The sequence below is a fragment of the Theropithecus gelada genome, chromosome 9, assembly GCF_003255815.1.
Source record: "Theropithecus gelada isolate Dixy chromosome 9, Tgel_1.0, whole genome shotgun sequence".
NCBI classification, from domain to species: domain Eukaryota; kingdom Metazoa; phylum Chordata; class Mammalia; order Primates; family Cercopithecidae; genus Theropithecus; species Theropithecus gelada.
Window position 1 is genome coordinate 54,314,314 of NC_037677.1, and position 14,399 is coordinate 54,328,712.

Genomic DNA, 14,399 nt, shown 5'->3' on the forward strand with positions numbered 1-14,399 from the left:
GGGATCCTCAGCCGAGTGTTGTGGCTCATGCCTATAATCCCAGCACTTTGGGAGGCCAAGGCGGGCGGATCACCTGAGGTTGGGAGTTTGAGACCAGCCTGACCCACATGGAGAAACCCAACCTCTACTAAAAATACAATTAGCCAGGCATGGTGGCACATGCCTGTAATCCCAGCTACTCGGGAGGCTGAGGCAGGAGAATCGCTTGAATCTGGGAGGTGGAGGTTGTGGTGAGCTGCGATGGCGCCATTGCACTCCAGCCTGGGCAATAAGAGCAAAACTCTGTCTCAAAGAAAAAAAAAAAAAGGAAAAATATTTATCCTCCTGCCTCGGTCTCCCAAAATGTTGGGATTATAGGTGTGAGCCACCGTGCCTGGCCAATACCCAGTTTTTCAGGGTCTTATCAGCCTATAGCCTCTGCTCATGTGTAACTGCTGCCTGGAATTTTTTATTCTCCTGTGACCACCCTGTATTATGCTTGTCTCAGGGGAAAGATAGTTTCTTACCGAGAAGGGTTTTGGGCCAGGTGCTGTGGCTCACGCCTGTAATCCAGCACTCTGGGAGGCCGAGGCGGGCAGATCTCCTGAGGTCAGGAGTTCGAGACCAGCCTGGCCAATATGCTGAAAACCCTGTCTCTACTAAAAATACAAAAATTAGCTGGGTGTGGTGGCACATGCCTGTAATCCTAGCTACTTGGGAGGCTGAGGCAGGAGAGTTGCTTGAACCCGGGAGGCGGATTGCAGTGAGCCAAGATCTGCGCCATTGCACTCCAGCCTGAGCAAAACTCCATTTCAAAACAAACAAACAAACAAAAAACAAAAAAAAGAGAGAAGGGTTTGAACCTCCCATTTCTGCTGCTGCTAAGCAGTGCCGTGTCCTGCTCTCCTGTCACCTCTGGGATTCTATCCCAGGGACAGGACTGGCTGCTGATCTCCACAGGGAGTGTACAGAGAAAGTAAAGGTTGTCAGAATGGTATTCAAAAATTTGATTTTCAGGTTTGAATATGAAAACTGGCCTAAAAATCCTATTTTGTGCCCATGTTCTATTTAGCGAAAGAAGCTGGACGAATTCGAACATCTATCACAAGATCTCAAGTTAGTATCCTAGTTCAAGCCTTTGAGAAGAATCAGTTCCCTGGAATTGCTACCAGGGAAGAACTGGCTAAACAAACCGGCCTTCCAGAATCCAGAATTCAGGTAAGTTTTATGTTTTTGGCACCAAATTTGACCCGTCTAGAATTGGTATTGCTTCCTAAGATGTTACTGGATATATTTGAGCTATTTGGGGTTATCTAGGGCAAAGGCATGGGATAGTAAACATGTGGGATTGCAAGTTAAAGTCTGGTGAAGGGATGTATTTTCTAATCACATTGCATACATCGAGAAACAATAGCAGGACAAAAGTGGGAAAATGTGAAAGTTGACATAGTTTGAGAACAGTCTATGTCAGGGTTGCTAACCTTGGTAATGTTGATTCAGCCTGAGTTATTAGGGCTTTGTCCTGTGTGTGGTGGGATATTCATCAGCATCCAGGGTCTACAGAATGCCAGTAGAGACTTTGACCTCACCCCACCCCTTATTGTAATAACCTAAAAAGTCTAGGAATATTTCCAATGACCTGCCATCAGGGTAAGCATAATATTGCCCCAGTTAAGAATCCCTGTGGTTTGCAAATTATGGGGTGGTCGTGAAGTGTACATTAAATGTTCATAATTTCTGAAGCACATTTATAGGGTAATCTAGACAGAAACTTTCAAAAGCTTCATATGTATTTTTTTTTGTTTTTTTGAGACAGAGTCTTGCTCTGTTGCCCAGGCTGGAGTACAATGGCGTGACCTCAGCTCACTGCAACCTCCGCCTCCCAGGTTCAAGCAATTCTCATGCCTCAGCCTCCCAAGTAGCTGGGACTACAGGCTTGCAAGACAATGCCTGGCTAATTTTTGTATTTTTAGTAGAGATGGGGTTTCACCATGTTGGCCAAGCTGGTCTCGAACTCCTGACCTCAGGTGATCGGCCCGCCTTGGTCTCCCAAAGTGTTAGGATTACAGGCGTGAGCCACCACGCCTGGCCTGTATTTTTGAATATCTATGATCATACTTATACCTGTTCAGATGTGTTCTTATGTGCTCACTGGTGGAGAAGAGAGATCTTATGCCTTTTCAGCCAGAGTATTACTTCATCTACAACTCATGGCTGCATGTGTCATGACTTCCATCCTTGATCGAAGTGTTGGTGTATGTATCAACTGCACATACGGCCCAGATTTATTATTTTGACTTTAAACTTAGAAAGGGGGCAGACATGGTGGCCCACACCTGTAATCCCAGCACTTTGGGAGGCCGAGGCGAGTGGATCACCTGAAGTCAGGAGTTCGAGACCAGTCTGGCCAACATGGTGAAACCACGTCTCGACTAAAAATACAAAATTAGCCGTGGTGACACATGCCTGTAATCCCAGCTACTCAAGAGGCTGAGGCAGGAGAATCACTTGAACCCGAGAGATGGAGGTTCCAGTGAGCCGAGAGATTGCCCCATTGCACGCCAACCTGGGCGACAAGAGCAAAACTCTGTCTCAAAAATAAATAAATAAGTAAATAAGTTAAAAAATCAGTAAGGAACATCTCGACTAGAAGAGATGGATTTGGATTACAGGAATTATCTGTTTTGTTTGTTTGTTGAGACAGAGTCTCGCTCTGTTGCCCAGGCTGGAGTGCAGTGGTGGGATATCGGCTCACTGCAACCTCCGCCTCCCGGGTTCAAGTGATTCTCTGCCTTAGCCTCCAGAGTAGCTGGGACTATAGGCACCCACTACCACGCCTGGCTAATGATTTGCTTTTTTTTTTTTTTTTTTAGTAGAGACGGGGTTTCACTGTGTTAGCCAGGATGGTCTTGATCTCCTGACCTCGTGATCCACCCGCCTCGGCCTCCCAAAGTGCTGGGATTACAGGTGTGAGTCACCGTGCCCAGCAGATTACAGGAATTATCAAGAGGGAAAAAATTTTGAGAAATGAATGTTTGTGTAAATTCATGCAGATTTCTGTGGTCAGGGTGAAGAATTTACAAGTATATGTTCTACAAGAGTGGTCAGGGACCATTTTGTGGAAGACAACTTTTTCTTTTTCTTTTCTTTTTTTTTTTGAGATGGAGTTTCGCTCTGTTGCCCAGACTGGAGTGCAGTGCAGTGGCACCATGTCGGCTCGCTGCAACCTCTGCCTCCTGGATTCAAGTGATTCTTGTGCCTCAGCCTCTCGAGTAGCTGGGACTACAGGTGTGCACACCATGCCCACCTAATTTTTGTATTTTTAGTAGAGATGGGGTTTCACCATGTTGTCCAGGCTGGTCTTGAACTCCTGACCTGAGGTGATTTGCCCGCCTTAGCCTCCCAAAGTGCTAGGATTACAGGCATGAGCCACCATGCCCAGCATGGAAGACAATTTTTCAATGGATGGGGTTGGGGGGAAATAGTTTCAGGATGAAACTGTTCCACCTCAGATCATCAGGCATTAGTTAGATTATCATAAGGGTCATACAACCTAGATCCTTCAGATGCACAGTTCACAGTAGGGTTCACACTCCTTTGAGAATCTAATGCTGCTGCTGATCTGACAGGAGGCAGAGTTCAGGTGGTAATACTTGCTCGCCTACTGCTCACTTCCTACTCTGCAGCCATGGACCGGTACGCGCTCACGGCCTGGGAGTTGGGAACCCCCATTCCACAACACAAAATGAGGGCAATATAAAATTACATCATTCTAGTAATATAAAGGGAAAAGAATTCATGGATAAAGTTTCACAATTTTGGGATTTCAGAAAATCAGTGTAGAATACATCCCAAAGCAGAAGTAAACTGGCTGGGTGGAGTGCCTCATGCCTGTAATCCCAGCACTTTGGGAGGCCAAGACCAGTGGATCACCTGAGGTCAGGAATTCGAGACCAGCCTGGTCATCATGGTGAATCCCTGTCTCTATTAAAAATACAAATATTTGCCGGGCGTGGTGGTAGGCACCTGTAATCTCAGTTACTTGGGTGGCTAAGGCAGGAGAATCTCTTGAACCCGGGAGGCTGCGGGTTGCAGTGAGTTGAGATCACGCCACTGCACTCCAGCCTGGGTGACAGAGCAAGAGTCAGTCTCAAAAAAAAAAAAAAAAAAGAAAGAAAGAAAAAAAGAAAAAAAAAGAAGTAAACAGTGGCCCTTAATTGGGGCATATTTTAAAGAACAATTTACATATCTCAGATAATCCTGAGATTAGGCCTTATGTTGATAGTCTCCTTGCTTAACAGATTTTGAGAAGCAGCTGGAATCTTACGTCTGCTGATGTCTAGGTATCCCTTTTTCTTTCTTTTTTTTTTTTTTAAATTATACTTTAAGTTCTAGGGTACCTGTGCACAACGTGCAGGTTTGTTACATATGCGTACATGTGCCATGTTGGTGTGCTGCACCCATTAACTCATCATTTACATTAGGTATATCTCCTAATGCTATCCCTCCCCACAATAGGACCCGGTGTGTGATGTTCCCCTTCCTGTGTCCAAGTGATCTCATTGTTCAATTCCCACCTATGAGTGAGAACATGCGGTATTTGGTTTTCCGTTCTTGCGATAGTTTGCTGAAAATGATGGTTTCCAGCTGCATCCATGTCCCTACAAAGGACACAAACTCATCCTTTTTTATGGCTGCATAGTATTCCATGGTGTATATGTGCCACATTTTCTTAATCCAGTCTGTCACTGATGGACATTTGGGTTGATTCCAAGTCTTTGCTATTGTGAATAGTGCCACAATAAACATATGTGTGCATGTGTCTTTATAGCAGCATGACTTATAATCCTTTGGGTATATACCCAGTAATGGGATGGCTGGATCAAATGGTATTTCTAGTTCTAGATCCTTGAGGAATCGCCACACTGTTTTCCACAATGGTTGAACTAGTTTACAGTCCCCCTAACAGTGTAGAAGTGTTCCTATTTCTCCACATCCTCTCCAGCACTGGTTGTTTCCTGATTTTTTAATGATTGCCATTTTAACTGGTGTGAGATGGTATCTCATTGTGGTTTTGATTTGCATTTCTCTGATGGTGAGTGATGATGAGCATTTTTTCATGTGTCTGTTGGCTGTATGAATGTCTTCTTTTGAGAAATGTCTGTTCATATCCTTTGCCCACTTTTTGATGGGGTTGTTTTTTTTCTTGTAAATTTGATTGAGTTCTTTATAGGTTCTGGATATTAGCCCTTTGTCAGATGAGTAGATTGCAAAACTTTTCTCCCATTCTGCAGGTTGCCTGTTCATTCTGATGGTAGTTTCTTTTGCTGTGCAGAAGCTCTTTAGTTTAATTAGATTCCATTTGTCGATTTTGGCTTTTGTTGCTGTTGCTTTTGGTGTTTTAGACATGAAGTCCTTGCCCATGCCTATGTCCTGAATGGTATTCCCTAGGTTTTCTTCTAGGGTTTTTATGGTTTTAGGTCTAACATTTAAGTCTCTAATCCATCTTGAATTAATTTTTGTATAAGGTGTAAGGAAGGGATCCAGTTTCAGCTTTCTACTTATGGCTAGCCAATTTTCCCAGTACCATTTATTAAACAGTGAATCCTTTCCCCATTTCTTGTTTTTGTCAGGTTTGTCAAAGATCAGATGGCTGTAGATGTGTGGTATTATTTCTGAGGGCTCTGTTCTGTTCCATTTTTCTGTCTTAGATATGGTTTCAGAACCGAAGAGCTCGGCACCCTGACTGGAGCAGAGGTGGACCCGTGAATTCCCTGGCAGCAGGCCCAAGCCGGAGACCTCACATGACTGCGAAGCTGGAGCAAAGCCACCTGTGTGCTGCCCCACGCAGCTCTGCTCCCGTTCCTCCTTCCAAGTTTTTCAGCAGCAAACAGTCCTTTGTACTGGCTTTTCTCCCATTCTACATGTCCTTGATTCCTTGGGATCCCTCTGGGGGCTGCATGAGCCAGGAACCAGGGGTTATGATGCTTCAGCCTACCCAGGCTGTGCAGGGAGAGAGCTCTCACTCTCCTTTGACACTTAGAAGTCCTGTGTCAGTAGTACCAATTCTATGAGTGCGGCTGTCACATACGCAGACTCCTTTCTGACCCCTATACCAAGGAAGATGCCAAGGTGACAAGGGGAACAAGCACACTGGCCTGGTAGTGCTGCCCTTTAAGAATCCAGCTCAGCCTCAGCCTGGTGACCCTAAATAGCAATGGCAGGGTCTGGGTCAGCAAGACACAGCTCTCTCTATGCAATGCTGGAATGAGTGTCTCCAGTCTCTTATTGCTGATGGGAACCTTGTAAAAGGACCTGCATATCCTGGACAAACTGAGACACTGATGGTAGCGCAGGCCCTACCCCTTGAAAAGCCATCACACTACTTGACTGACCATGCCAGCACTATGGATAAAGTTGAAGCTTTTTAGATTAACTCCTGTCTGCCACAGATTCTCAGGAAAAGATATCATTTGTCTAAGCAGATGACAGTCCATGACCTGAATAACCTCTTAGTGAAGATTTTCAGATTCTGCTCCACATGCTGGGAAGCTCACCAAGGCTTCAGATTTAGGAGGAGGATTATTGTTTTTTTTTTATGACCTCGATCCAGGCCTCCTTTCCTTGGATGCAAAATTAGTGTCATAGAAAGGAAAATGAACAGCAAGCACATTGTGGTATTAGTGAAAGAAGCGCCTGCCATTTGGAAGCCCAAAGGGGAGTGTTTACTTTTTTATTTTTAATTGTAAAAATAAAATATTAAATTTACGATCTTGACAATTACTAAGTGTACAGTTCGGTAATGTTAATTATATTCACATTGTTGTGCAATAGATAGCTGTAAGTGTTTTCTTTTCTTTTTTTTTTTTAGACAGAGTCTCGCTGTCACCCAGGCTGGAGTGCAGTGGTACGATCTCGGCTAGCTGCAATCTCTGCCTCCTGGGTTCAAGCGATTCTCCTGCCTCCTCCCAAGTAGCTGGGACAACAGGCATGCACCACCACGCCTGGCTAATTTTTTGTATTTTTAGTAGAGACAGGGTTTTGCCATGTCAGCCAGGCTGGTCTCGAACTCCTGACCTCAGGTGATCTGTCCATCTCCGCCTCCCAAAGTGCTGGGATTACAGGTGTGAGCCACTGCGCCCGGCCAGTTTTAGCTTCATTTAATCATAGTTACTTCTTTAAAGGTCTTATCTGCAAATACAATCCTGTTGAGGTTGTGACTTCAACACGTGAATTTGGGAGGGACACAATTTGGTCTGTAACGCTCTTATTTATAACTCCTGATTTCCCCTTTTCCTATCCCCTGCCAACCACCATTCTACTTTCTGTTTCGATGAGTTTGATTGCTTTACATACCTCACATAAGTGGAATCATACAGCATTTACTTTATGTAACTGGCTTATTTCACTTAGTATAATATCCTCAAGGTTCTACGTTGTGGCCTGTGGTGGGATTTCCTTTGTTGAAGGCTGAATAATATTCCATTTAATGTATATGCCACATTTTGTTTATCCATTCATGTATCAATGGACATTTGGGTTGCATCTCTTGGCTATCATGAATAATGCTGCAATGAACATGGATGTAAAAATACGTCTTTGAGATCCTACTTTTAATTCTATTGGCATATACCCAGAAGTGGGATTGCTGGACCTGGTATTTCTATTTTTCATTGTTTAAGGAAGCTTCTTACCGTTTTTCATAGCAGCTGTACTATTTTTACATTCCTACAAACAGTGTACAAGAATTCTCATTTATCTACATCCTCATCAACACGTGTCATTTTTTGTTGCTTTCATAGTGGCTTTCATAGTGGCTGTCCTCATGGGTGTCAGGTGATATTTCACTGTGCTTTTGATTTGCAATTCTCTAATGATTAGTGATGTTGAGCATCATTTCATGTGTATGCCTTTTTTGGATAAATGTCTATTTAAGTTCTTTGTTCATTGTTCAATCAAGTTTTTTGTTGTTGAGTTATAGGAATTCTTATATATTTTGTTACTTATATTATTTTTTGAGACAGGGTCTCACTCTGTGCCCAGGCTGTAGTGATATAGTGCGATCTCGGCTCACTGCAGCCTCAACCTCTTTGAGCTCAGGTGACCCTCCCACCTCAGCCTCCCAAGTAGCTGGGACTACAGGTGTGTGTCACCATGCCCGGCTAATTTTTGTATTTTTCACAGAGACAGGGTTTTGTCATGTTGGCCAGGCTGATCTAGAACTCCTGGGCTCAAGTGATCTCCCCACTTCGGCCTCTCAAAGTGCTGGGACTACAGGTGTGAGCCACAGTGCCCAGCTGGAATTCTTTATATATTCTTGATATTAACCCCTTATCAGATAGAATTGGCAAACACTTTCTCCCATCCCATAGCTTGCCTTTCACTTTGTGTTCTTTGATCCACATAGGTTTTAACATTGGATATAGTCCTATTTGTCTATTTTTGCTTTTGTTGCCTGAGCTTTTAGTGTCAATCCAAGAAATCATGGACGGTTTAACCTTATGAAGCTTTTCCCTTATGATTTTTATTTATTTATTTATTTATTTTTATTTATAAAGGTGAGGTCTCCCTGTGTTGCTCAGGCTGGTCTTGAACTCCTGGGCTTGAGCGATCCTCCAGCCTTGGCCTCCCAAAATGTTGAGATTATTGGTGTGAGCCACCATGCCTGGCCTCCCTTATGATTTCTTTTTTCCCCTTTACAAGTGAGGATAAGCTACCCTCCCTTATGATTTCTTATAGGAGTTTTATACTTTTAGGTCTAACTCAAAATGAATGGAAGATTTAAATGTAAGACTTCAAAGTATAACATGAGGCCGGGCATGGTGGCTCACGCCTGTAATCCCAGCACTTTGGGAGGCTGAAGCCGGAGGATCACCTGAGGTGGGGAGTTTGAGACTAGCCAGTTCGAGACCAAAATTAGCTGGGTGTGGTGTCACATGCCTTTAATCCCAGCTACTTGGGCGGCTGAGGCAGGAGAATCACTTGAACCTGGGAGGTGGAGGTTGCGGTGAGACGAGACTGCGACATTGCACTCCAGCCTGGGCAACAAGAGGAACACTCCGTCAAAAAAAAAAAAAAGTGTAATAAGAAACTTGTAATATGAAAATTAGCTCAAAATAAATGGAATATTTAAATGTAAGTTTTCATACATGATGTAAGGTAAGGATCCAACTTCATTNTTTTTTTTTTTTTTTTTTTTTTTTTTTGAGACGGAGTCTCGCTCTGTAGCCCAGGCTGGAGTGCAGTGGCCGGATCTCAGCTCACTGCAAGCTGCGCCTCCCGGGTTCACGCCATTCTCCGGCCTCAGCCTCCCGAGTAGCTGGGACTACAGGCGCCCGCCACCTCGCCCGGCTAGTTTTTGTATTTCTTAGTAGAGACGGGGTTTCACCGTGTTAGCCAGGATGGTCTCGATCTCCTGACCTCGTGATCCGCCCATCTCGGCCTCCCAAAGTGCTGGGATTACAGGTTTGAGCCACCGCGCCCGGCCAATATCTTGAAGACACTGTCCTTTCTGCATTGTCTGATCTTGGTCCCCTTGTTGAAGACCATTCGACCACATACTCCTGAGTTTATTTCTGATCTCTGTATTCTGTTTTATTGGTTTATATGTTTGTCTTTAGGCCAGTACCATACTGTGTTGGTTACTATCGATTTATGATTAGTTTTGAAATCAGAAATTGTGAGATCTCCAACTTTGTCCTTCTTTTTCAAGATTGTTTTGGCTATTTCGCTTTTCTCTGAGATTCCACAGAAATTTTGTTTTCGTTTTTTTGAGACAGTCTCACTCAACTCACAGTTGCCCAGGCTGGAGTGCACTGGCGCCTTCTTGATTCACTGCAACCTCTCCCTCCCAGGTTCAAGTGATTCGCCTGCCTCAGCCTCCCAAGTAGCTGGGATTACAGGCATGCACTACCATACCCAGCTAATTTTTACATTTTTAGCAGAGGTGGAGTTTCACCACATTGGCCAGGCTGGTTTCGAATTCCTGACCTCAAGTGATCCACCCGCCTCGGCCTCCCAAAGTGCTGGGATTACAGGTGTGAGCCACTGCACTGGGCCCCAATTCCATAGGAATTTTAAGATAGTTTTTCCTATTTCTATAAAAAATGCTATTGAAATTTTGATGGGGATTGCATTTAATCTGTAGGTTTTAAATAGTATGAGAATCTTGGCAGTATTAAATCTTGAAAATCATGAACACAAGATTGTTTTCATTTATTTGTGTTTTGTTAAATTCTGCTCAATGTTTTGAAATTTCGAGTATACAAGCCTTTTGCCTCCTTGGTTAAATTTATTCTTAAATATTTTATTTCTTCTAATGCTTTTTTAAAAAAATATATAGGTAAGCCCAGCTGTGTGATCTTTTTGATGCTTTCATAATGGGATCATTTTCTTCTTCAGATTTTTTTATTTTTTATTTTTGAGACAGAGTCTCACTCTGTCACCCAGGCTGAAGTGCAACGGCACCATCTTGGCTCACCACAACCTCTGCCTCCCAGGTTCAAACAATTCTCCTGCCTTAGCCTCTTGAATAGCTGGGATTACAGGCACGTGCCACCATGCTTGGCTAATTTTTGTAATTTTAGTAGAGACGGGGCTTCACCATGTTGGTCAGGCTGGTCTCGAACTCCTGACCTCGTGATCTGTTGCCTTGGCCTCCCAAAGTGCTGGAATTACAGGCGTGAGTCACCGCGCCTGGCTACTCAGACTGTTAATTGTTAATGTATAGAAAGACATTTGATTTTTGTATGCTGATTTTTTAAAAATCCTGTAACTTTGATGAATTTGTTCATTATTTCTAATAACTTTGTTTAGGTTTTCCTATTTATGAGACCACATCATTCATAAACAGATAATTTTACTTCTTCCTTTCCAATTTGGATGCCTTTTTTCTTTTTCTTGTCTAATTGCTCTGGCTAGGGCTTCCAGTCTATCTTGAATAGAAGCGGCAAGAGTGGACATCCTCACCTTTTCCTTACCTGAGAGGAAAAGCTTTTAGTTTTTCACTGTTGAGTATGATGTGGATTTTTTTTTTTTTTTTTTTTTTTTTTTTTTTTGAGGCAGAGTCTTGCTCTGTTGCCCAGGATGGAGTTGCAGTGGTGCAATCTCAGCTCACCACAACCTCCTCCCATGTTCAAGTGATTCTCCTGCCTCAGCCTCCTGAATAACGGGGACTACAGGCACACGCCACCATGCCCGGCTAATTTTTTTTTGCATTTTTAGTAGAGACAGGGTTTCACTGTGTTGTCCAGGCTGTTCTCGAACTCCTGACCTTGTGATCCACCCGCCTCAGTCTCCCAAAGTTTTGGGATTAGAGGTGTGAGCCACCGCTCCCGGCCTAGCTGTGGATTTTTCGTATACAATCTTATGCTGAGATAGTTATTTCCATACTTAGCCATAAAACAGCCTATTTTATTACAAATAAATTATGTATAACCTTAAAATCTCTTCAATAATCATCCCTCTTTTCAGTCTTCTACCTTCTTTTGATGTAATAACATGTGAAAATACATCATAGTGTAACAAAGCATATGTGGCTTTAGTTTTATACAATAAAAATATCTTTGAAAAAATTATTATCCCTTTCCTGTGTTACTTTATCAAATTGCATTATGTCCCCATTATACAAGTTTTCAGTAATTTTCCTTCTTCTTCATTGGCACTTGAAATGTTGGAATGAGGTAAGTGCACAACATAGATCCAGTTCATAGCTTATGTCTACAAACATACCAGTTTTGTACTTCTTACAAGTATGTAGTGGACTTTTTTTTTTTGGAGATGGAGTTTCACTCTTGTCGCTCAGTCTGGAGTTCAGTGGTGCCATCTTGGCTCATTGCAACCTCCACCTCCTGGGTTCAAGTGATTCTCATGTCTCAGCCTTCTAATGCCTCAGCCTCCCGAGTAGCTGGGATTACAGGTGCCCGCCAGCACGACTGGCTAATTTTTGTATTTTTAGTAGAGATGGGGTTTCACCATGTTGACCAGGCTGGTCTTAAACTCCTGATCTCAGGTGATCCACCCACCTTGGCCTCCCAAAGTGCTGGGATTGCAGGTGTGAGCCACCGCACCCGGCCATGTAGTAGACATTTTTAATGTTGTATCTGGGTACATGTGTGTAACAGTTTACACACAGAAGCACAAGTGCCAGCATATTCTAAACTCTCTTCATTACCAGAGTACACTCATCAGAAGCTATTGCTCCTAACATGAACTGTACATTCATTAACCACCTAGGGGATTAATATACATGCGTGTGTGCACGCATGCCCACACAGATATTTATGGCACAGAACTATCTGAAGAGAGTCTGATGTAATGATTTTTTAGTTTTAAGTTGTTTTCTGAGATCATTCTGTTCCCGCAAGTGGTTCTCAAGTTTATCCAGAGATGAGAACTCCAAGTATCACTAGTCACATTCCAATACTTGCAACACAAATGTGGAAAGAGTTCTCCAAGTTATGAAAACAAATCCAATGTTTGTCTGTTGACATATATTCATTTATATTTGTACAGGTTGAGAATCACTTATGTAAAATGGTTGGGGCCAAAAGTGTTTCAGATTTTGATTTTTTTTTTTTTTCCAGATTTTGGAGTATTTGCATTGTAGTGGTTGAGCACCCCAAATCTGAAAATCCAAAATCTAAAATGCTCCAATGAGCATTTTCTTTGAGCATTATGTCAGTGTCCAAAAAGTTTGAAATTTTGGAGCATTTCAGATTTGGGATGTTCAACCTGTATCTATATGTACCTCTCTCTGTATAAATATATACTCTTTTTATGTATAGTTCTATGTAAATTACACCTGTATCTATATCTATGTTGTATCTACATCTCCCCTGCCTACCTCCTCTCTATTCCTAACCTTCTCTACAAATCTACTTATATCCTCTGAAGGGAGTTATCCAGGTTTGCATTTTCTGGACAAAAAAGGTGAATGTCAGCTTTTGAAACAAGAGGTAAGGACTAAGTTACTGGCGATTACAGGTGAGGATTAGTGTCCAGCCAGGGGAGAGAATAATCCAGATATATCTGGCATCTTATGTAAATTAGATGTCCCTTTTACACATTGAGTCAACCAGATATCCTGTTCTTCAGGTAGTTTTAGGAAATCGTTGCATATACAGCTTGAGTTTATTTATTTATTTATTTATTTATTTATTTATTTACTTATTTATTTATTTATGACAGAGTCTTACTCTGCCTCCCAGCCTGGAGTGCACTGGTGCAATCTCAGCTCACTGCAACCTCTGCCTCCTGGGTTCAAGCAATTCTTTTTTTTTTTTTTTTTTTAGACACGGAGTCTCGTTCTGTCTCTTAGGCTGGAGTGCAGTGGCGCAATCTCGGCTCACTGAAAGCTCCCCCTCCCGGGTTCATGCCATTCTTCTGCCTCAGCCTCCCAAGTAACTGGGACTACAGGCGCCTGCCACCACGCCCAGCTAATGTTTTGTATTTTTAGTAGAGACGGGGTTTCACCGTGTTAGCCAGGATGGTCTCGATCTCCTGACCTTGTGATCCGCCCGCCTCAGCCTCCCAAAGTGCTGGGATTACAGGCATGAGCCACCGCGCCTGGCTGGTTCAAGCAATTCTCCCGCCTCAGTTTCCTGAGTAGCGGAAACTACAGGTGCGTGCCACTACGCCCGGCTAATTTTCTGTATTTTTAGTAGCGACGGGGTTTCACCATGTTAACCAGATGGTCTTGATCTCCTGATCTCATGATCCACCCGCCTCGGCCTCCCAAAGTGTTGGGATTACAGACGTGAGCCACTGCACCCGGCCTTTATTTATTTATTTTTTTTGAGACAGAGTTTTGCTCGTGTTGCTCAGGCTGGAGTGTAGTGGTGCTATCTCGGCTCACTGCAACCTCTGCCTCCCAGGTTCAAGCGATTCTCCTGCCTCAGCCTCCCAAGTTGCTGGGATTACAGGTGTGCGCCACCATGTCTGGCTAATTTTTGTATTTTAATAGAGACGGGGTTTCCTCACGTTGGCCAGGCTGGTCACAAACTCCCAGTCTCAGGTGATCTGCCTACCTCCCCTTCTCAAAGTGCTGGGATTATAGGCATGAGCCACGGTGCCCGGCCAGCATTGAGCACCTTTAAATCTTGTTACGTGGATGGTAGAATGTGAGTGAGAAGGTGGGTGAAGTCCTGGGCCCTGTTGGATTTTTGTTCAAGGCCAAAGATACTTAAAGAGGCTCTGTACCCAGACCTGGAGGTTCAAGGCATTTGTACTGTTCTGGGAGGCCCTGGCAAATCAGTAAGCCATTCCGCTGCTCCAGGATTCATCCTGCACTGAGTGGTTTGGAGCAGGAGCGGAAGGGTATCCCACAGTGATCACATGGTGGAGGTGAATGTTCTTTCTGAGGCTTGGGATCTCCAGTGTTCTGCATCCCTTCCAGAAAGACCTCTGTACCCTCTCGGAAG